We start from the raw sequence: 25,155 nt of genomic DNA, 5'->3' as shown, positions 1-25,155 counted from the left end.
AAGCATGCGGAGGAAATGTGACCGTGTTTTATTATTATGGAGTGACACGTCATCAAATGACGCTAAATATATCTACAAATGTGGCACGCAATGACATAATTCCAAGAGTGGCAGATATTTATATAACCAGTTGTTCGCATTTGCGCAACGATGCCAACTGAAACATGCGTATTAGCAACACCGGAAGCTTATATAAGGAGCGCTGATGCTCACGAAGATGCTGGCCCTGGACACTGCTACATAAATCAACTTCAGCGCATGGCAACTAACCCCAATTTATGTTAACCTGACATGATGGCCGTATCAAATGAGTGCATATGTAATGTATAGAAAATTGGGTATGCTGCACTGCAACCGCTCTTGACGTTTTAATAAGATTAACGTCTATTTGAACAGTATTTCTAAGACCTGTCATAACTGTGCGGTTGAATGCTTAACTGCCACGCAGAATGCTAAGATTCATTTCCTGCTTGAACCCTGAAATTTATTATTTGCATTTGTCGGGGATCAACGCTGCCTATGTCAGTTTTTTATTAACATTGACATTTATTCTATGCCTTCGTTGGTTCGACGCTACCGATGTCGGGTATTCCTTAACGCACGTGCGTTAAAATTGCCCAAGTGTGTTCTCGTCCTTCCTCGGTAGATACTCAGTGTCAATCGCTTGCGGCACATACTCGCTTACAAGCGGCACATACCCGCCCGTGAATATGTGCCACTGTCCAGCGGGAAGTGATTGGCGACGTATGCGAAGAAATTGTAACAATATTCATGTCTTGCCCAGCGTTTCATATTCGTCAAGCCATCTTACCCTCCCATGCAAATGTTGGTTCACGCCAAGTGAAGGGGGTGACCTTGAAGCACCCAAATATAAGCGGCTAGATAGATAGATAGATAGATAGATAGATAGATAGATAGATAGATAGATAGATAGATAGATAGATAGATAGATAGATAGATAGATAGATAGATAGATAGATAGATAGATAGATAGATAGATAGATAGATACGCTCAATGTCACCGAAGTTCGCTAAGAAATGCTTCGCATTTAATACATACACCCTACGTAACAATACAAGGGCCACAACGACAACGAAAATACCTACGAGGAAGGCCACTTTGTCAAGAACAACCATCGTCATGACTCATTCTGGGAACTGCCGACTTTCTGCAGATCATCATGCCAGGACCCAGAACGCTGGCTGGAGGCTTAAAACATGCTCTCCGCGTTCAACTGGGGCTTCACGATGGCGTCAGTACCTGGTTCTGTAATCGAGAGCTCACGCTTAGAAAATGGAACATTTCCCCCACCGAATTCTTCAAAACATTCGCGAGCGTCACTGAAAATTCTTCTGGAGACCCATGTAAAGCACCAAAGTGAGGACATCGGGATGTAGAATGAATGACATGCTCGACCACTCATACTGAGTCGCTATCGGGCTTCCACGCGAGTATGAGAAGCCATAAATAGGCCAGTTGACGAAATGGTGCAGGATGACATCAACCAGCCATCGAGGTTGGTTGATGTCATCCATGGTTAGCATCATGAGTGTTTGCGGTAAAGAAGGATGGAACTGCGTTTCTGTGCCGATGATTGTCACCTGAATATGAACATTAAGGAACACTTATGGACGTACGTCAACACCAACGGATAGACGCTACCTTGGGTGCACATTGTGACGCAAATTAATGTTCTTCGATGACCCTTAAGAAGACGGGCTATATTTGACAATTAAAGTCGGTGAGAGAGACCACAAGGGGGAGAGAGAAGTAAACGTTTATTTTCGAAACAGTGCGCTGAGCAATGCCCGGTGCCATCCTGAAGTGGGAGGGCTACTTAGTCCAGGATCTCTCTGGCTTCTACTGCCCTCGTGGCTCTGGCGACGAGTTAATTGTTGCTGGTTTTTCAGGTACTTGAGGGCGAGCTTCGCTTCCCGCGTTTAGGTTAGGTCTTCGTTCGTCCGTCCTGCTTCTTTATCAGTTGTGTGTTGTTGCAGAATACGTCTGACAATACACTGGCATGCAAGTGGCAAGTGTGCTAGGGCGTCTGGTACACTATCGAGCGGGCACATAGAGCTATATCTCGTTGAGTACAGACAGTGCATTGGCGCCCTATGTGGGTATATGTTGCTTTGCAGGCGTCTCAGTATCACGCTTTTCCCTTTTGTCATTCTTGGGTGTGATGGAGGGTATACTCCTCGCTCCAGCCTGTAATACTGGAGTAACAGCAAATAGGTGTTTTGAGCAATCTTCGTGCATTCAGTGACCGGTCGGATGTCCCGTGGGCGGAAGACAGCCCGGCTGACGTGCTCACAGGCAGCGGCGTGGGCCGCTTCGTTTCCCTGAAGACCCTCGTGTCCTGGCACCCATAATATGCAAGTGTACGGGAGTGGAGTGCTTCGCCATTTAAAATATTGATGGCATTGGCTGAGATACGGGCCTTAGCAAAATTCCTGCAGGCGGCTTGCTTATCGGTGAAGATCACGGCGGCGTGTGTACATGTATTAGTTGCGAGAGCAATTGCTGACTCTTCTGATGCGTCTGAATTGAGTGCGTTGACCGTGGCCGATGCTAATTCTTGACCTTGAGAATCTACGACGCTGACAGCGTACGTGTTTCTATGCGGATACTTGGCCGCGTCAGTGTAGCGGGCGTCCGGGTCTTGCTTGAACTTTTGTTGAATAGCGTCAGTTCTAGCCTTGCGTCTACCTTTGTGGAAAGTAGGATTCACGTTGCTTGGAATAAGTTCGATGGACCGTGACGCTTTAACGCACAACAGTATTCGCCTTTTCTGGTCTGCATCGGCGATGAACACGTCACTGTAGTTGAGGTACCAGAGCACCGACCTCCCCGTGGGCGTCAGCTTGAGCCTCTCCAGCTGGCTGTTCTTATGCGCTTCGGCGTGCTCTTGGTACTTGTTGTGGACGCCCATCTTTAGGAAACGTGTGATAAAGGCCATTAGGGGAAGTACCAGGGCTTCTCTAGTGGCCTGCCTTATCATGATATTAAGTTTTTCTACCTCAGCTGTTTTGAAATTCAGGTACGGCGTGCCGTACGTAATGCAGCTGGTTAAGAGAGCCTGCATTATACGTAGCGTGTCACGCTCTTTGAGTCCGTTTTGTTGGTTCGCGATTCTCTTGAAGAGGTGCGTGAGTTGTGGTAGTGTACGTTGGAGTCTCGGTAGCGCGGCAGCTCCCGATCCATCCTTGTAGATGTGAACTCCCAGCACTCGCAATGTCTTGAATTTTGGAAATAATGTACCATTCAGTGTTACGCTAGGGTCGGGCTCATCGTATTGAGGGGGTCTGTTTCTTGTTCTCGCGTTTAGGACGAGGTGCTCGGATTTCTCGAAGGCACAGCAGAGACCGCAGTTTCGAAGATATCGTTCGAAGGCTTCTACGGCGGTTTGTAGGCTCTTGTCTCCCAGTGTTCGAAGCCATGATCCAGAGCGTGATGTAATGAGCGTAGATCGCGTGCCGTGAATATGGTATTTTGTCGAGACTTTTTGGCAGATTGATTATGGCCACATTGAAAAGTAACGACCGGCAAGATGGCCGAACCCTGCGGCGTGCCTTTTTTCGGTAGTTGGAAGCTTTTGCATTGGATATCGCATATGCCCACAGTTGACGTATGGTCCGTCAGAAAGTTTCTGACGTACGTGTAGGTTCTAATGCTACAGCCAATGCATTTGAGGTGGTTGAGAATCGCATCCCGGCTGACGTTATCGAAGGCTGTCTTGACGTCGACTGCGAGTATGGAGTACTTTCCTATATAGTTGAGGCGATCAAGGATGTCTTGTTTGAGTAGTAGGAGCACGTCGTACGTCGAAAGGTGCTGACCGAAGCAGATTATGGTGTCCGGTAGGTGTCCACTATCTTCTAGGTACTGGGTTAAGCGGTCGTGCACCATATGTTCGAACAGCATTCCCACGCACGAGGTGAGAGAGATCAGCCGTAGATTCTCAGTGGCGACTGGTTTATTAGGCTTAGGAATCACGATGATTTCCGAGTGGTTTCATACCGAAGGTAGCTCTCCTTTATCCCAGCAGTCGTTGTAATATCGTAGAAGAGCCGCGGTGTCCTGGTGCGGTAGGTTGCGTATTTGCTTGTTGACAATCTTGTATATTCCGTGGTAGGTATTTTTTGTCAACTTTATTAGGGCTCAGTACAGTTCAGTCTGGCTGAAGGGCTGGTAGAACTCAGTGTCAGGTGCGCCAGCGTATTTTTTGGTGTGAATTGAAGCCCCAGGGGCTGCATCGCAACAGAGCTCCTTTGTATGTGACCGCAAGAAGATGGTGTTTATGACACGCACTGCTTGTTTGAGTTGATGGCTGTGCCATTTGGTTTTCATTTGGCGCTTGGGACGTCTCAGCACATTATGAATGCAGTGCTGGTTGGACTACAGTCAGATACTCGTCTTGCCCACCTAGATGACGTCGTAGTCTTCCCTCTAATCTTTAACCAACTCCTCTGAGGTCCTTGCAAAACACTTCGGGTGGTCGGGGCATCCAACCTAACAATCAAACCGCAGCAGGGCCGGTTCGGCTACAAAAAGCTCCCCTTGCTAGGACACGCCATCAGCAACTGGCGAGTTCCCCTGATCTTTCAAAGGCGACCACCATCACTATATTTTAACCACCAGCCGAGATGACCGTGCGTTAGTTTCTGGGACTTTGTGCCTATTACAGGAGGTTTGTCAAAAACTTTGCACCCATCGCTGATTTATTTCCTACAATATGTAGCACCAATTTATGTTTAGACTGAAAATTTGACACTAACAAGCATTAAGAAATGTGAAATGGCACTTGCAGTCGCCACCAGTTGTGGTATAGTTCTACGAAAAGGCGCATGCAGAAATACACGCAGGAGCAAGCTGCTTTGCACTGGGCCACTTGTTTTCACAACAGAAGAAAGGTCGAGGAACGTAACAACTAACGTTCACCTATCGCTGGTGAAGGCGTAATCAAATTGTTCGACGACAGAAAAATAGTGTCCTACTATCATCTACGCTATATGAAACGTTTGCCCCTCCCTATACACCAGAAGTGAAGATTTTGAGTGACCACGGCACGTTGTGTTGACTAGGAAGTAATAAAGTACCACTAAGCAGGTTTAACAATTTTGAGCTGACACGCCCAATGAATAGATTAGGTGTTATTATCACGTCTGCCAAAATTCACAACGCTACGCATCACAGAAATGGGTCAAATATCAAGATGAACGCTGCTTCCTCCTCCTTTTGCGGGCGCGCGCCCAGAGAATGAGGGCATGATGTGCGCGTATGAATGACCCTATGTACACGGCAAGGCAGTGACGTTGGTCCTCTACGTAGACGACTATGTTCTGACCTTGCCAACAGTAATACAGGACATGACAAAAATATTTACCACAACATGCGTAGTTTACGTATTTGTTGCTTGAAGAGAATAATAAATCTCTAGGTAAATAATGAGACGCCATAAGAGAATATGAGCATTCTTTTTTCTTTTTCAATTTTTTTTTCTGCGAATGGCAAAAAGATGCGGGGCTAATGTGCCGGTGTTTTGCATGCGTTCGTGTCCCCGCGATTCCGCGGTCAGCGCATCGAGCAGACGACAGCCGTAGAACGCTCCTGCGGGTTCGTGTCCTCACTGTGCTCATCTGTTTTACCGCGTCTAAGCCAGCACTTCCCAATAATCCCTCAAAAACAGGCATTAGACCACGACAGGAGATAACGCTGCATGGTCAACAACAAAAACAGAAAAAAATTGGCCCCGTATCTGCATTTATTTTTGCAACTGTCGTCGAAAGACGATAGTCCTGCGTGTGGAGACAGTTAACCAAACATTTATTTGATGTTCTCTTCAAGAAAATTTGTGAATGGTATTCTGGAGGCCCTGCGTTAGAGTGCCTCGAGCGTGCAGCGGAGGCGAACGAGCGCATCAAGTCCCGTCACACATGAGACATGACCACCATCTGGCAGTTTTATTCAAAAACAAAGCGCGTGGCTCTGAGACAGGTGTGCGCGCCCGCCTCAGAGGTGATAAGGTGTAGAACGTAAGGCGACGGGTAAATGCCACCACCGTCTCGTTTTAGCAAAGCGTTTGAAACACTCGCCTTTCCGGGCAAGCGTTAGATTGTCAGCGCAGCGTGATAAGCACTACGGTCCTTAAATTTACTTATGTATGCCTTTTCTAGTAAAAGGCGCACTTGCAAAAAATATGCGTGTTGTTATGGTGCCCAAGACAGGCGCAATACTTGCTTTTTAATCGACAATTGCACAAGTATGAACGCTGAATCTTGAGTAACATAGGTGGGCGCTGCGGATTGGGTCGGCCATTTCATAAAACCGGTGCTGTTAGGAGTGGACAAACAAAAAAACGCACAGACAGACCGACAGACAGACCAAAAGTTTTGCGTGGAAGGTCCCCAAGAAAGACTATCGTCTTTAAAAAACGCCACGCGCATGCACGGGGGTTAGACTGTTCGGGCACGTTATGCGCCCGTGACCTCTTGGTCGGATGCCGGAGAGGGTAGGGAAAAGGTTTATTTTGCGAAGGCTACGCGGAGGAGTGGCAAGGACTTTGAGCTCGGCAACTCTTGTCCTCGTTTCGCACTACTTAAAAAATACAGTTTTTTCAGCTCGTAATGACCAAATTCAAAAAAAAAATTATGGCAAAACGTTCTTCATCAGACTCACGACAACTTCTACAGAACAACTAAAATTTGGTATGAGACCTGGTGAGTGGCCTTTAAGGACGCTCCCAGGCGCCACGGCAGGTGCAGTTTGAGACATCAATAATTCGACTATATTATCCTTCACAAGCCTGGACGTAAACATTCGGCCGCTTCAATTTTAGGGCCGGATAGGTACAAAACATGCATATACAAAGAATGGTGGCTTAAAAGCTGGGCGGAGGCAGCTTGACTGGCCCTCCTTCCCCAAAACTAGCAGCATAAACTTGACAAGAAATCTCACCTGTTGTGAAATAAAAATAGAAGCGCAGAGAAAAAATGCGTAAAATTAAGCAAGAAACACATAGCATGGTTATTATTTATAGTATCAAAGTAAGTTATACGTGTAAAGAAATATGACGTAGTTTTTCATCGGACATGTTTATTATTGTTAAGGGATTGATTGATTGATTGATTGATTTGTGTGGTTTAACGTCCCAAAACCACCTTATGATTATGAGAGACGCCGTAGTGGAGGACTCCGGATATTTTGACCACCCGGGGTTCTTTAACATGCCCCCAAATTTGAGCTCACGGGCCTAAAGAATTTCTACCTCCATCGTAAATGATTTCTAAGGGCAGATTGTGGCAAAGTATTTGAAATCAATAGCTAGTGACTGGTCGCAGAACTCCCTTATGACCAATGTGTCGATTCAAACAAGATGCTACCTATTTTATTTTATTTATTATTTATTTAGCAATACTGCTAGCCCCAACGTGGGGCCATAGCAGAGTGGGTGTACATAGTACAACAAAATCATCAGTACAATACTGCAGTCAACACAGAACAAAGCACTTCAAACAACTTAAAAAATGTTTAGCTAGTCAGATATAAATTTTTCAATGCCTCGATACTGGCTGTTTCAATAATTTTGCTGTCAAGCTCATTCCATTCTTTGGCAGTGCGCGGAAAAAAGGAATACTTGAATGTATTATTATTGGGCTGGAAAGGAACGACAGTGTGTTTGTGACGTTGTCTGAAAGAGTAACCGGAAGAGAACTTTAAGTATTCACCTGTGGCACTATTTATTCGACCATTAACTATCTTAAAGAAGATCAACAAACAGGAAATTCTATTTCGTTCTGAAGTCTGTTTGAATCCCGCTTAGGCAACTAATTCAGAGACTGACGTTGGGCCGTATTTCTTGAAAATAAATCGGACAGCCTTGTTTTGGATTCTATGTAGTTTATGGATATTGACATTGGTGTAAGGATCCCAGATAATGTTTCCATAATCAAAAATGGGTTGGATAAGAGATTTGTACGCCAGAAATTTAGTGTCGTATGATGAATAGCGAAGAGAACGTCTCAAAAAATCTAATTTCATCATTGCAATATTAGATATGTAGTTGATATGTCGATCCCAGTGGAGGTTGCTACATATATGCAAGCCTAGATACTTGTACTCTGTTACTCGATTTAGGATATTTCCATCAGCTGTGGAATTGTAAACAAGGGCACACTTCTTATTTGTTATCGACATGGTCACACTTTTTTGATAGTTTACACACATTTGCCAAGAATTACACCACTCATGAGTTTCTCAATTTCTGTGTTAAGCTTTACTTGGTATTCAACTGTGTGAATAAGAGAATACAACGCACAATCATCAGCATATAATTGTATTTTAACACTGCAGTTATCAACAATATCTATAATGAACACCAAAACCAACAACGGGCCGAGCACAGAGCCTTGGAGAACCTCTGAGCCAACAGGTAACATGTTTGAGGGAGTGTCTTTAAAAACAACGCATTGCTGCCGGGATGTTAGATACGATTTAATCCAGCTACACAGTTTCCTGTTTTTTAATAATGTGTTCAGTTTAATGAGCAATTTAGAATGGGTGATCTTGTAAAATGCTTTAGCAAAATCTAAAAAAATTACGTCTATCTGTTTTCTCTCATTAATAGCTGCGGCGAAGTCATGTGTCATTTCAACCAGTTGAGTTACAGTAGAAAAACCGTGACGGAACCCATGTTGCATTGGTGTTAATATTGAGTAATTTTCCAAGAAGTGCGTAATATGCTTATGAATAAGATGCTCGAGAATTTTACAACACGTGCATGTTAAAGCTATAGGTCGATAGTTAGAAATAAGCTGCTTATCGCCATTTTTAAACAGTGATTTTATCTTGGAAAATCTCCAGTCATCAGGTAAAGTACCCGTCAAAAGGGATGTACGGTAAATAATTAACAAAAATTTAGACGACCACTCAGCGTATCGTTTAAGGAATGCATTAGGCATATTATCAGGTCCATATGACTTTTTCACATCTAAATTAAGCAAGAGGTTGAATATTCCACTTTCTGTTATTTCCAAATCTTCAATCGGAGGCAATGTCTGGAACTTGTCAAATAAGGGTATGCTACCATCATCTTTGGAAAAAACGGATTCAAAGTGGGTGTTGAACGCATCAGAAATCTTAGCAGCATCGATGTGAAATAATTGCTCATGTTAAATGTATTAGTACTTGACGTCTTCGGTGGGATGGTCCTCCAAAACTTAGCTGGTGCCTCCTTTACCAGCGTGCCTAAACGGACGTTATAGAAGTTGAAACGTTACTGCTTCATCTTTTTCTTAAGTTCACGAGAGAGCATTGCCACTTCAGCGATACGTTTTTGACTTCTTAATTCTTCTTAATTTGTTTCCTGGCACGGTTTAGTTTTCTTTTAATGTGAATGCTATCACGCGTTATTCAAGGATTCGCAGAATTGATTTTTCGATACTTGACTGGTACAAAGAGCTGAATGCAGGCGGGAATTGTATTTTTGAAATTCAGCCATAATGAATGGACGTCATACACTTCAGTGATCATACTACTGCAAAGTTCATGGTAGGCTATTTCCAGTCTGTCTAATATCGACGTATCATCAGCAGCTGAGAAGTCAGGAAAATGAGATACGTTAACGATGGGCTTCTGCAGTAATGAAGAGAACTCTATTAAAACACATTTATGGTCGGAAATTCCCTCAACTATTTCACATTTAGAATCACCACGAATACTTGAACTAACAAAAACAAGGTCAAGCACAGATTTGCTAGTTCTGTGAACACGCGTGAAGTCTTTAACTAGTTGGATTAAACCAAATTGAAATGCAATATCAAAAATGCTTCATTATTATTTGCGTCGCTTCTGTCAGCCGAAAGAGTGTTCCAGTTAATGCCGGGGAGGTTAAAATCACCACACAAAATAAATTTATTGTTATCAGTTGTATTGCAATCAATGTACTTTCTAAGACTCTCGAGTACTTCTAAATCACTCGCTGGTGGTCGGCATACAACACCAACGATCACATTTTGGCCCTCATGCAACAGCTTACAGAAGAGTGCTTCAACGTCTACAGCATCAGACATTCTGACCACGCTAAAATTTTTCTTGAAGAGAAGGGCAACTCCCCCACCGCGAGAGTAGCGATCACGACGATAAACAGAAAAGTTTGGGGGAGTGAATTCGTTATCATAAACACCACTGTGCAGCCAGGTTTCAGTAAGCGCGATAACATCAGGCTCTTGAATTGCCACCAAGCGTTCAAGATCAAGACCTTTATTCACTATGCTTCGAGAGTTCACAATAAGCAGCTTTAAGGAATTGCAACCGGTTATTCGTCATGTATGATGGCGTTTAGCAACACGAAGAATAGAACCGCTGGTTTCGTCCCACATGTAAAGAACATCATTAATGGACACTTTGTCGAAGATAAGCCTCACTCGCTGTTTATTTTTTCTATATTCTGCGGTGCAGTCCCACAATTTTGATCTATTATCTCTCACTTTCTGAGAAAAGTCTTCTGTGACATAGTAGTTTGATCTCTTGAGCTTAGCGCAGTTTTTTTAGAATTGTAAGTTTTTCACGGAAGTTAAATAATTGCACGATGACAGGCCGCGTTTTATCAGGCCGTTTACCACAAAGTCTGTGACATCTTTCTATTCCCGATATAGTAAGGCCGAGCTGGTCGAGCAAAAAAGTTTGAGTTACGCTCTCTCGTATAGATGCAGAAGTTTCGCTAGCGGGTTCTTCAAGACCTTGAATAATAATGTTGTTACGACCACCACGAGTTTCTAGATCATCAATTTTATCCACCATAGCAACAACCATTTTTTGCAGATTGCTAACTTCGGATTCAACGGCTTCCAGTTTGCCTTGCGTCAAGGATAAATTGACAAGAGCCGATTCCAACGAATCAAGCCTACCCTTACATTCGGTTAGTGTGTCAGATAATGTATTCCCCGCAGCACTGAAGTCATTCATGCGCTTGATAATTGCTTTCTGGCCTGTTAGAACATTGAGTATCAGGTCACGATCACTGAAACCGGAGAGCGATGCTTTGAACTCTTTACCCCTTCATCGCTATCAGAATCAGGCCCCGGATTTCGCTTGACATCCCCACATTGTACAATCAAGTCAACAAAAACGCACAAAATGGAACAAACATCATTTAGCACATGAGGGCAAGGTAGCAACACTAAGCAAACATTATTACTACGAACACAGTTGGCGTTGGGCAGATAACTAACCTGCACAAGAAAGAAGACGTGCTCGTTCAGCATTGCTGTCAACGTGCTGCCACATTGCCCACTGAAGTGCCAGAGGGACGTCGGCCGGTATAAGTAGCTGTCAAGTCGTGCCGTCACTCCGAAGAAAACGCTGTAGTCAGTAGCTTCCACACGTTCATACTGCATCGGCTCGATGAAATCGCAGATTGTCGAAACAGTGAATGCGTCATTTTCTTCTCGAACTGCGGCAGCTGGCGAATCTAACCGGATGGAAGCATTTTCCAAGGCAAGCGCATGCTCACCAAAGGCGACAGTCAAAATCTGCACAAGAAAGAAGACGTGCTCGTTCAGCATTGCTATCAACGTGCTGCCACATTGCCCACTGAAGTGCCAGAGGGACGTCCGCTGGTATAAGTAGCTGTCAAGTCGTGACGTCACTCCGAAGGAAACGGTGTAGTCAGTAGCTTCCACACGTTCATACTGCATCCGCTCAATGAAATCGCAGATTGTCGAAACAGTGAATGCGTCATGTTCTTCTCGAACTGCGGCAGCTGGCGAATCCAACCGGATGGAAGCATTTTCCGAGGCAAGCGCATGCTCACCAAAGGCGACAGTCAAAACCTGCACAAGAAAGAAGACGTGCTCGTTCAGCATTGCTATCAACGTGCTGCCACATTGCCCACTGAAGTGGCAGAGGGACGTCCGCTGGTATAAGTAGCTGTCAAGTCGTGACGTCACTCCGAAGGAAACGGTGTAGTCAGTAGCTTCCACACGTTCATACTGCATCCGCTCAATGAAATCGCAGATTGTCGAAACAGTGAATGCGTCATTTTCTTCTCGAACTGCGGCAGCTGGCGAATCTAACCGGATGGAAGCATTTTCCAAGGCAAGCTCATGCTCACCAAAGGCGACAGTCAAAATCTGCACAAGAAAGAAGACGTGCTCGTTCAGCATTGCTATCAACGTGCTGCCACATTGCCCACTGAAGTGCCAGAGGGACGTCCGCTGGTATAAGTAGCTGTCAAGTCGTGACGTCACTCCGAAGGAAACGGTGTAGTCAGTAGCTTCCACACGTTCATACTGCATCGGCTCAATGAAATCGCAGATTGTCGAAACAGTGAATGCGTCATTTTCTTCTCGAACTGCGGCAGCTGGCGAATCTAACCGGATGGAAGCATTTTCCAAGGCAAGCTCATGCTCACCAAAGGCGACAGTCAAAATCTGCACAAGAAAGAAGACGTGCTCGTTCAGCATTGCTATCAACGTGCTGCCACATTGCCCACTGAAGTGCCAGAGGGACGTCCGCTGGTATAAGTAGCTGTCAAGTCGTGACGTCACTCCGAAGGAAACGGTGTAGTCAGTAGCTTCCACACGTTCATACTGCATCCGCTCAATGAAATCGCAGATTGTCGAAACAGTGAATGCGTCATGTTCTTCTCGAACTGCGGCAGCTGGCGAATCCAACCGGATGGAAGCATTTTCCGAGGCAAGCGCATGCTCACCAAAGGCGACAGTCAAAACCTGCACAAGAAAGAAGACGTGCTCGTTCAGCATTGCTGTCAACGTGCTGCCACATTGCCCACTGAAGTGCCAGAGGGACGTCCGCTGGTATAAGTAGCTGTCAAGTCGTGACGTCACTCCGAAGGAAACGCTGTAGTCAGTAGCTTCCACACGTTCATACTGCATCGGCTCGATGAAATCGCAGATTGTCGAAACAGTGAATGCGTCATTTTCTTCTCGAACTGCGGCAGCTGGCGAATCTAACCGGATGGAAGCATTTTCCAAGGCAAGCGCATGCTCACCAAAGGCGACAGTCAAAATCTGCACAAGAAAGAAGACGTGCTCGTTCAGCATTGCTATCAACGTGCTGCCACATTGCCCACTGAAGCAGGGGGGTGAAACTTCGCGGTTTTTCTGTCCCGTGACCGCAGCGATCCGAACGTTTGGGGGCTGTACTACCTAAATGAACGTTTTTGTTCTATTTTATAGTTATTACTAGGTTACTCATTAACTCCGGAGTTTTTACTACACATGTGAACCTAAAGGTTGCAGTTCGAGATTGCGAAAATAAGAGCGCCACCCGAAGTGGAAAACGGGAACTGCGCAGTCGTCCTATCTCTCACGGCGAAAAAGGGGCGTTTCTTTTCGCGCGCCCATGTATGCTACAGCCTGCGGTGTCCCAAAGGCCGCTTTTACCGCTGTAAAGTTTGTTTTAGCGAAACCCATGCAAGATTCAGCCAAACAGACGCATCCATGAATTCTCGCCGTCATCACAAATCGTGCTGCGCTGAGTGGTGTCAGAATTCTTCACGACACACCGGCATAAAATTTTTTCGGATCCCGGCGGACGAAAGGTACGATCTGCATGCTGCTCGTTTTGTCTTTCTACGCTTGCACGGCATATCAGGATGCGGTTGCTGCAGTAGCTGTGTAATTTAATTGAGCTACACGTACATGATTTATTCATTACATTCTGATTGTCTGCTTTTCAGCTTCAATTATACATGACATGCACAGCAGAGCATCTGGAAATTATTCCAGCGAATACATTTGCTACGCACGATTGTTTATACTTGCGTTTTCATTTTAATGAGTTTCGATCGTGCATTGCATTTCGATGTTGCACTTTGGCTCAAGGCAATGCAAGGCATGTCACAAATGTATTTGTAGCAGCATATACAGTGACTAATAGAACAGTGTAAGCTTATCCGCACTCTTTTTATTACCTTTTGATTGCCTGCGTTCAGTCTGTTCTCGCTGCATGCGTTATTATTATTCTTGAATATTATCAGCCTATTTATGTCCATAGCTAGAGGAAGGCGATTCCCATAATCTTTTGGCTATAAGGGAGGGTCCATATACGTTCATAGCATGTGTTGTTAGTACTATGTTAATTAAGTACTGAGTACATAAATTATTACACTTGCGAGTTTAGACGGATGTTATTACATTATTGCGTTTCAATTGTGTGTTTTCATTTTGGCCTCACGTAAATCCACGGCATATTGCAGAGGAATTTAGCAATAAATTTATAAAGTAATAATGTATAATGTATACTTCAATTTCATGTTTTCAGTTTCAGCCTTAAGTACAATTACGATATATTTACAAGAATGAAATTGCAGCTAAAAGCCCATAAATAATTGGACAATGTAAACTTACGTGTTCTACTAATTTATTACCGGTTTTAATAAGGTTTTTATGAAAGATTTGCAGCAGGGCGCGAGAAATACCCGAGGAATACGCAGTGCGCGAGGGTATATATGTACGAATAGTTGTTTAGAGATTTTGGTTTGGGATGATTGCTATTGTCTGCAAAAATATATTTTGAATTAGGAGGAAAGCTGGGGTCGTTGCCACCAAACATTACTATCGCGCAAGTAGAAGCATGTATCCGCGTCTCTTAATAATAAAGACAGATTTTATTTTAAAGTTTGCTTCTAGGATTGCTATCACAAGTCATCTCGGTTACAAAAATTCAATTAAAAAAGGAAGATGAGAAATGTATCAAATAACGCTTACTTCAAATAAAGATGCCAGTTTTCACTCAAAGCTATCCATCTACGCCTGAAAACAGAAATAAATCCATTCTAACCCAAATACTACTCACGTACACATTGATTTTCCAGATCTCGCGCTTGGCTTCAGTATGCGACACGGCAGGACCTGGCTCATTTACCACCTCGTCAGAGCTACAGCAGCTACCGCCTGTGCTCTGCCCATTTCACCAGCAGAGACTACGCAGACCCTGGACAGACAAGGCTGCTAAGATGTGCTGTGCCAACAGTTTCCATCTTTGGCGATGGGCAGACACACGTCGAAAGTCCAGGTGGGAATACTGTAAAGTGATCATACAACAGCACAAACTTTCATGCCTCTACATATATTTACAGAAATGCTTTAATACTCAATATTTGTACCTGTCCGAGTTATCATGACTCAGTATTTTTAAGATTCTCGTGCAGATTACACCAACAATACCAACGCATGGTGTACACAGCATCCATGGATTCGCCGGCATGATTTTGCTGGTAGATATAACTAGCTAAGTAAAAAATTTGCCGGCTTCACAATCGTTAAATTTAGAGCAAACGTCTCACTCAGAACGCTCTACATGTAACCTCCTCGATTCTGATTCAGTTGTCTCTGCTATTTTACCCGTGGCGTAGCGTTTTACAGGAAAAGGTGAAAATGACCTCATAACTTGAGAGAGTACTCCATGTGGCGCGTTATCAGCTATTTCGCACATGGCGAGTGAGTAGCGGCCAACTTGGTGTCGCTGTTAAAACAATTGCGCGATAGCTCTGACAGTGGGAGCAACAGAACTGGCCTTTTAGAAATATATATATATATATTCTTCGACACCCTAGTTCAAAGTCGCTTTTAAAATTAAGAATCCAAAAGGTACTTTATGTTTATTAGCTTTATTATTACAAAATTACTTTTATTTTCAATGGGCCAAATAAGTGTAATTGGCAAGAATTCGGTTACGCGCTAGGTCATCACGGGCACCACGATGTTAACCTGTTCTAGGCACGTCGCATTAAGATTTTTAAAATATTGGTTTAGGATAGTTGGGACACCCATATATTTAGTGAGTGACACGTAGCGTTCTCTTTTTGTGTGTTTGCACTTTTTTTATTACTCGTACTGAGACATAATACGCGAGGAGACCAATTAATAGTGAGAAAACGCCCTGAGTGATTGTAATTGCAAATATTTAATGTGACGCCTTATACCAGCTGTATGTATGTCACGCAAAAATCTGTGCTCCGCCAATTTCTCTTCACAGGCTCTCCTCGGCCCACCAATACCACTGCAATGCCCGCTCACAGCGCCGATGAAGAAGTTCAACAGACTGAGCCCTCATGTACGCAAATCGTATTGCTCTCTAAGCTCTTTAAAACTATTCCAGATAAATTAATGCCCTGAAGCTATCGTTTAAATGTCACGTACCATTTAACAGATCCCAAAGTGCACTACGGTGTCAGCTGGGCGAGCTAGTTCATTGCTAGGGGACGAGAACCAGAGCGATGTATACCGAAAGGCAGGACGAGACGAGTGCTTGTCCGATCCCTTTCTTGCTTGTTTGTTGCCTCCTAAGAGGGATTAGTGCCCCGCCGCGGTGGTCTAGTAGTTATGGCGCTCGACTGCTGAACCGCAGGTCGCGGGATCGAATCCCGGCCGCAGCGGCTGCATTTTCGATGGAGGCTAAAATGTTTGAGGCCCGTGTGCTTATATTTAGGTGCACGTTAAAGAACCCCAGGTGGTCGAAATTTCCGGAGCCCTCCACTACGGCGTCCCTCATAATCATATCGTGGTTTTGGAACGTTAAACCCCAGATATTATTATTATTATTATAAGAGGGATTAGTGTTTTTTCAAGAAGACTATGAATTCGTTGTTTTTTCCTAAACATACCATTTTAAACGTATAACCAATAATGTTTGTTAACAAGGAGTATGCTAATGATTAGGAAAAATTAGTTGACGCTTCATGTTGCCCACGATGCTTATACATGCCATTAGTAGGCTCAATGCCCAGCAGTGTGCTTATCAGAGGCCTGTTCCCAATGCCCCAAGTTTGAATAAGTGAAGGATCGAGAACTAAATATGACCAACTGATTACTCATGGAAGTAATCACTTAAATTCTAAAAGCCGCTAGAACTTTTACTAGGTTTAAAGATCATGGTCAGCTTTCACAAAAACACAGTATAAATGAGCTTTTTTCCTAAATCTTTCAGGTTTCAATCCAGCCGATCGACAACACAAGCCTTCTAGGTGCTCGCCCCGGACAGCCAGAAAAATGAAGAACCTGGAGAAGATAAATTCAAGGCTTTGGAAGGCACTGTCAAGAATTGGCAAGAGAAAGGTTAAAAAGCTTTCCCAGTCCGAGGCGTTGAATGCTATCAGGCCCTATGTCCGCAAGACATTCTTTAGATTGCTTGAGACTCAAGTTAAAATTAATGGCGTGAAACGTAGAGGACGGAGGTGGTCGCCTGAGCACCGCCAGTTCGCTTTAAACTTATACTTTCATGGTCCGAAAGCGTACAGACATCTGTCAAGACTGCTTGACATGCCAACTGTGAGGTCGCTAAAGCAGTGGTTATGAAATATTCCGATGACTCCCGGAGTTATTCCAACCGCTATTGAAGCCCTCGAAGAAGCTACCCGAAATTGGCATTTAACAGATCGTGCGTGCACATTAATATTTTAATAAATGTCCTAGAAGGAACATCTGCAGTATGATGCAAAGCATGACATTGTGATGGGATTCTCCGATGACGGTAGGCAAAGAACACCAGCCGTGGCAAATTCAGCGCTCCTGATACTTGTGGCAGGCATTTCGAAAACGTGGATTCAGCCTGTTGCTTACACAGTATCAAGGACCAAAACACACGCAGATACTCTTCATCATCTGATCATAACAATAATCAAGCAGCTGCAGGGAGCCCGGTTGTTTGTGAAGGCGCTCATCTGCGACCAGGGGGGAAGCAACATCACTTTGGCAAGTAAGCTAGGTGTGACGCCTGAAGAGCCGTTTTTTGTGCTTGAAGGCCGCAAGATTTATTTCCTATATGACACACCACACTTACTTAAATGCACAAGGAATAATCTCCGCGCACCTCACAAGCTCCATATCGGGCAAGAAATTGTGGATTGGTCTTTCATTACGCAACTATACGAAAGCTCGCATCCTCTCAAACTCAAATTGGCGAAGAAACTAACCGACAACCACATTTACCGGAAGCCTTTCAATAACATGAAATTTAAATATGCCAGCCAGGTGATGAGCGAATCGGTCTCAGTGGCCATTGATGTATTCATTGCTCTTGGCGTGTTGCCGGCATCCGCCAAACCAACAGCTGATTTTCTCGAGAAGATAGATAAGTTATTCGACTGTCTGAATAGCTCTTCTGTAAAAAAAAGCCAGTGACAAGTTACGTTATGCAATTTCGGAAGGGTCCGAACACCTAGCCTTTTTGCGGGAGTGCCTGTCGTGGGTTGAAAGGTGGAAATTTGACGGGCCTCGGCAACCACACACAGTTGAGGCATGGAAGGTCACCTTAAAGGCTATCCTTCTCCTCTGGGACGACCTCTTCCAAGATTTTGATTTTCGTGTTCTCTTGACTCGCTGGCTACAGCAGGACCCCCTGGAAAACCTTTTCGGGCTTCTTAGGCTAAAGCATGGCTGCAATGACAACCCAAATGTGCTTCAGTTCACAACAGGTCTGAAACACATTTCTGTTGGCAAACTGGTTGCCCTTTTTTCAGAAGGAAACTGTGAACAGGATCGCAGCACTGTGTTGTCACAAATGTCAGAGCCACCTCATTCGCTTCCTACTACTTGTGATGCAGCACCAACAGTCGATATGCTTCCTGATGAGGAACAGCCCGTTAGCCATGATATAGTAGAGGACAACGTTCTCTACTATGTTGGGGGATATCTCGTACGGCAATTTTTGTTTCACAGGCCTCCACACTGTGTGTGCAACACCCTTTTGAAGAAAGGCGACCACCAGCTTTGTGCATCACACCAGTATTTTGCTATGTTTAAGGCAAGCAACATCTCCTCAGATTTATTTGGCAATGTAACAATGCCTTCTGACGATTGCTTTCAGGATATTAAGGTCATGGAAGCTTGCTTTTTGGAATATATCGGTGTTGTGGCGCACCTGCCTAATGTGAGTGGAGTTTTGGCAGGCATTTTGCACAGTTCTATGGGAAGGCAAAAATTCTGCTCTGAAGAATGCAAGAAAGCCTTTGTGCACCTCTTTGCAAGGATTCGCCTGTTGTGGCATATTCGCTTCGTGAACATCTCCTTGGCTAATCAGCGCACCAGAAAATCTACTGCAGCACAAAAAATGCGGAAGTTTTTTGTAACTTTTAGGATTCTGTTTGCATATTTGAGGTCTTGAAAAACTGAGCGCTCAGAAAACACGGACGACAAAAAGACACACATATGCGCAAAAGTAGGCGCTACTTCCATATTTTTGAGTCACCGCTACTTCTATAGCTGAGGTCACCATTTTCTGCCTCTGAAGCGGACATGTGTGTGTACTATTTATCTGCTTGTATTTTGTTTTTGTGTTTTTCATTAAGCAATATAGGTATGTTACGCTGAAGAAAGCATAAACCCTTCGTGTTATTTTATGAGAACACTCTATAGTGGCTTCAGTATTTTGTAAATTTTTGCTTCAGCTTTTATAAAGAAACCTGATGCTGAATAAAAAATGTAGCATTGTCTAACTCCGGTACCTTATGGTTTTTGTATCATTTCCTCTTGCATCCTAAGTGTGCGGTGTGCCGTATTATCTTGTCCCATTCATGGGATGATTTTATATCGGGATACGTGCTGTGAACTTGTGTATAGTTATTACTGTTTTTCTTTTGTCTTTGTATATACGTATGTGTGGCAATGTGCACTGGATTGATACTAGGTTATTAGCATGCTGGCATGTGCGGTCCACTTTTGTATGCGACCAAAAAAGTAAAACATTCAAGTTGTATTTGTACTGCATAAACCGTACGTTTAGGCAATAAAACTTTCAAACAAACTCTGCTCTTTATTTTGTCTAATTTATGTGTATACGTAAACAAAAACGTCTTACTTAGAATAAGTAGTGCACAAATAGGTGGATGGGCAGACTATCAATCAGAACGCAATGATGGCCGTTTTCATCATGTGGCGGGTTGCGCAACAGGAAGAAGGTCGCGTGCTCGCCATCTGAGTACCTTCCACTCGCTCAATTTGGCTTGCTGGTGCATCCCAATTGAATTTGGCGCTGAATCCCCCCCTCGCCACTCGGATCCTCAGTCCTCATCAAGATGGCGTCCCCCAGTGCATGTCTGCAATGCGCCGCCATGTTTTCGTACCGCCCCCAAACACCAGGCGTTCGTCCGGCGCTGCGAGCGAATATCGCGTTCCATGGAGGGTATAGGAAGTTTCACTCCCCTGACTGAAGTGCCAGAGGGACGTCCGCTGGTATAAGTAGCTGTCAAGTCGTGACGTCACTCCGAAGGAAACGGTGTAGTCAGTAGCTTCTACACGTTCATACTGCATCCGCTCAATGAAATCGCAGATTGTCGAAACAGTGAATGCGTCATTTTCTTCTCGAACTGCGGCAGCTGGCGAATCCAACCGGATGGAAGCATTTTCCGAGGCAAGCGCATGCTCACCAAAGGCGACAGTCAAAACCTGCACAAGAAAGAAGACGTGCTCGTTCAGCATTGCTGTCAACGTGCTGCCACATTGCCCACTGAAGTGCCAGAGGGACGTCGGCCGGTATAAGTAGCTGTCAAGTCGTGACGTCACTCCGAAGGAAACGCTGTAGTCAGTAGCTTCCACACGTTCATACTGCATCGGCTCGATGAAATCGCAGATTGTCGAAACAGTAAATGCGTCATTTTCTTCTCGAACTGCCGCAGCTGGCGAATCCAACCGGATGGAAGCATTTTCCAAGGCAAGCGCATGCTCACCAAAGGCGACAGTCAAAATCTGCACAAGAAAGAAGACGTGCTCGTTCAGCATGGCTGTCAACGTGCTGCCACATTGCCCACTCAATTTGGTTAACAAGTTCGTAATCTTCCCTCATAGAAGTAGTACCCACAGTCCATTGTTTCAAATTTAAAAGAACACATGAGGTCCTGCTCAAGTACACTCTGCCAACTGGGATAATTTTCAAGTTCAGAAACGACGACACGTACGGCAATATTAGCGTGCGTCACTAATAGCCTGAAATGCTTACTAACGGATTGGCACTGAATGAAGTAATCACTTATTTCTACTGGTTGACCTAAGGACGGCGCAATTTCGGAGATGCGAAGCAAGTAGCACATCATATATCATCAGTTTCTGCTGTATGAATATCTGGCATCTTCGCAACATGCTTGACGATTCTCAAAGCTTGGATTTCCAGTAATTGGTAGTTTATGAAGTGGTCAGTTTATAAGAACTAACACCCAGTGTTCTAGATAGCGCTGAAAGTTCTAGTTTTCTGATATTTACTCCAAAATGCTTCGTAAGATTTCAAGAAGCGGACTTGACTCTAAAAAGCACTCAATTTCTCTTAAAGCAATTTAGCTGACGTAAGTGTTTTTACCAATAAAATATGCGTTTTTCTTAGTACTGCATTTTCTAAATGGGTGAGTGAACATCGTTGATTTCTGAAACAAACAAAATGTTATAATTTGCGTACATGATGTAGATAATGTAATCTTCAACAATGAGGACATAATTCACTTACATAACCAATAAATGAGAGCCCAGCGTGCTGGCCCTAGGCACACCCTGCCTAATAGCTTTTTAGTGAAGAGTGATGCCTGTTTATTATTGCACAATACTTTTTATTTGTCATGTAACGTCTATATATATGTAAAAACATTCCTCCGACTTCTTTACCCGCAAAGTTCTCCGCGGATGCAGAATATATTTGGCGCGCAACAGTTGATCAATTGCTGCGTCAAAATCTTGACAAATACGTGCCTAAAATTCTCCTGAAATGCGCCTAAACTGTTGCGTAAGGAGGTGCCGACGTCTTTGTTGAACAGGAGCAAGAAATTCGGAATCAAGAAGCCTGGCAGAGTAGTTGGAAGACAAGACCACCGTTGTACCCGAGGTGTTCAGGTGAGAATTGATGCCGTCATTCTTGACGAACGACGTCCTTTTAACGAATAACTCGCCGGCCAGAGCCAGCTAGTTTGTCGTTGTACCTTCGACACCACGACCCGTTCTGCAATCTCTTCACGATGACTCCTTTGTTTTGCATACCAGGCAAAATAACGTGCTTATCTTGACTGCTATTTAAAATTATGCAAAGCCATTCTTTTTCTGGGACAGCACTCAATGTATTGTGTCTTCCGTAAACCAATGATGCGTGTTTGTGAAGAAAAACATGTTCGCTTAGAGAGAGGCAATAACTAACAAATGTTTTGAAATGCAAAAAGCTTCTCCCCTTTCAGAACATTTAAGAAAGTTCAATAATACCAAATAAAATAAAATGAAATTGCAAAAGCCCTAAATTTTTTATGTGTCTCACCTCTTGTCTCACAGGACACAAGCTCGGCATGTAACGGTTAACAGAACTTTCCCGGCTCTGCATGGGTGTGTTCTTGGCCGATGATTTTTACGTCGTCGCGTTCGATACAAGAGAGATAATTGATCGTGAGACAGAGAGAACAAACGCGAAAGTTTCCAAGCATAAGTAACGGCTGTGAGATGGAGGTGTTCTTTACGCTCCAGCGGCTCTTGGTAAAATTATATTCCTTCATTACACAGATAAATGAGCATTGAAGGTGAGACGAAAGAAACATCAGCTTTGGAGAGATCTGTTATATCACTGTGAGACTGTTTATAAATAAATGGCATGCACGCCCCAAACGAGCTGCTCAGAAGCGCTCATCATTAATGCGTTCGCGGAGATTAATATTCATGACAGACAGAAAAGGTCACTAAAACTCAAACACTGAGACACTGTGGGTGAATTGCGCCAGCGTGGTCTACCCACGCCTGTCAAAGAAACACTAAGCAACGCAGAAAACTTGGCTAGTTGGTGAATATTTATCGTGAGTTAAAGCGCAAGACACCCGGAAATAGACTAGAGAAAAGGTCACATTTGAATCTTGTGTGTTTTGTGTGCGTGTGTGTCTCATTATTTGTGGTGGGATACCGTGCACGCGACAAAGCCTTGTTGCGCTGTGTATATTTTGAGCAAGTGAGGGGGCCAGCTCAGTTACGAGGTATTCTATTCATACAGTACTTACATCTGTTTCTTCAATAAAAGTTCAGTTGACAGTCAGCGCTGTACCATGTACTTTTCTCTTGTTTATGTCCGGGTGTTTCGCGCTATGAGCCACGACGAAGGAAACACTTTTTGTGAGTGTACTGGGTAGAGCGATCTAGCTAATATTTTACAAATCCTTTAATTTTTGTCGCTTCCGTTCTTTTATTTCGCTACTATCTTCATGCCTGTAAAAATTTAGCATAATGTCACTAAAATACTCGTCGCTGAAATAAAAGTTTGTCGTACTCGGCTCTCTTTTTGCTCTTTTAAATGTGTTCAGACTATTTAAAGGCGTAGTTACATCAATTACCGTAGTTATTACAGTGCCGCTGTGTATATGCCAAGTCATAGCACTCATCCTCACATTAAAACATGCTGATACTCTTGCGTTCAAGATTTCGCGCGCAGGACATACAACTTGTCCCAAGAGAGCGTGCAATAAGGTAGTGTGAAGCAATTTGCGTACACAAGCCAACCTTGCAAAGATACTGAAACAACACAGGTATTTACACTAACTGCAATAAAACACCCCGAACGACGGAGATGGAATGTGTTTAACAGTAAAGGGCCTCGCATCAGCCTTTGAAAAACCTAAAAACGAGTGCCGTACTCTCTCGTAGTGTTGCTCTTCGGGCGCACTGAATGGCGTATGAAGAGTGATTCGCGTGACGTCTGTAAAACACGCCTTCTATTGCTTTCTTTACGATATAAAGATATGGCTGATCCCTCCTGACGTAAGAATTGTTATAAAACGAAAATAAGCCGTGCCTTCGTAGAAGTAATGCTTATCGCATAATGATATTCGAGAGCTTGTACAGTTGCTATTGGCGTTTCGCAGCTATAGCACCCTTTCACGTGGATACATTCACGTTTACGCCAAGACCCACGTCTCCATTGCGAGCCTGATCATCACTTACCCGCTGTGGTAACAGAACATTTTATCGTATACCTTAACTCAGCGTATCGTTAATCGTGATAAAAGGTGACATCAATAAGCGCACACTAAATACTGCTCTCAGATATGCGCGTTTTAAACGGTCGCCAGTTATGGAGAGAAACAACACGGTGTTTGCTTCTACAAACTACACCAGCGCTCGCGAATACTGCGCATCAGCAACGCAATTCGCAGCATGAGCCGCGACCACACATCGTAGTTCACTGCTATCTGGAAGCTTAACCATGGTCTCCAAGACTGCATGCTGGTGCGCAATCTCGAACGGCATGCTTTTACTTCGTCATGCCGCACCACGTCTCTTGAGCACTCGACGGATGTGTGAATCCAGCTGTACCCTTTCGATCGGGCGGTGGCTCACGCCACCTAGCCATAAAGTTAAGTACCATGACTGTGTGTTTAGGGACTGAATTTCACTCGTGCCTCGATTGTAGCCGCCGATAAATTAGCCTCCTCCTCGTTTATTTCTACCCGTTTGAAGTCTATTTTGCCTTCACGGTCCCTAAACCCCAATGCCATGAAAATTCAGTGCCCTTATCTTCACTAATAGGGTGGAGCTCTTTACAGAGCATTATAAAATGTTCAGCCGTTTCCTCCTCCTCTCCACACGCAGTACATACCGTGTCTGTGCCTTCGTAATTTGATGGTACTTCTTGGTCAGCAATGCTCCCGTTCTAGCCTGGAAGAGCAGATAACTACCCCGAGAATTATCGTAGATCTTTTCCCTTGCAATTTCCTGCTTGAAACGGTAGGTCTTCAGTGATGATTTCGTAAGCATTCCCATCTTCCACATCTCCCTCTCTCTTTCCTTCAACACTTTCTTAACCGGTGTTTCCTTTTGGCTTGGTATTCTGCTGTTGTCCAAATACTTGCTTGACAATTTTCGAGTTCATTTCCTCCATTTGGAATTGACATTCTTCATGTACAAGTAACTGAAATTTTTCCTAGCCCAACGCTGCTCTCCCATCTTTTTCAATCGCTCCTCGAATTCTATCTTGCTCCTAGCTTCCCTGTACTCAAGCGATGTGCATGCCATGCCTCCCTGAACAACACCTTCTAAAATTCTTCAGGCCTGCGCCTCACGTGACATGACGTCAGCTACGTCATCACTCGCCGTCCGACCGGTCCTGCGGGAGCGCGCCGCTTCTGGCACTCCTCTCGCAGTGAACCAGTTGTATCACAGCAATATTGTTTTCTCTCGCGTCTGAAT

General features: G+C 44.2%; 2 long non-coding RNA genes across 2 annotated transcripts; both read left to right on the top strand.

Moving 5' to 3' along the window:
- The first annotated feature begins 13,102 nt into the window (after window positions 1–13,102).
- On the top strand, window positions 13,103–16,017 carry LOC142765334 (uncharacterized). Its single transcript, XR_012884190.1, has 3 exons — window positions 13,103–13,565; window positions 14,841–15,040; window positions 16,004–16,017. It is a non-coding gene; the product is annotated as an uncharacterized LOC142765334 (long non-coding RNA).
- LOC142765335 (uncharacterized) lies at window positions 16,007–19,768 on the top strand. The gene is made up of 2 exons (XR_012884191.1): window positions 16,007–16,081; window positions 16,955–19,768. It is a non-coding gene; the product is annotated as an uncharacterized LOC142765335 (long non-coding RNA).
- Window positions 19,769–25,155: the final 5,387 nt, after the last annotated feature.

Source organism: Rhipicephalus microplus, chromosome 6, assembly GCF_043290135.1.
Source record: "Rhipicephalus microplus isolate Deutch F79 chromosome 6, USDA_Rmic, whole genome shotgun sequence".
Classification (NCBI taxonomy): domain Eukaryota; kingdom Metazoa; phylum Arthropoda; class Arachnida; order Ixodida; family Ixodidae; genus Rhipicephalus; species Rhipicephalus microplus.
The sequence above is the reverse complement of the archived record's forward strand: the minus strand, read 5'-3'. Positions and strand labels throughout refer to the sequence as shown.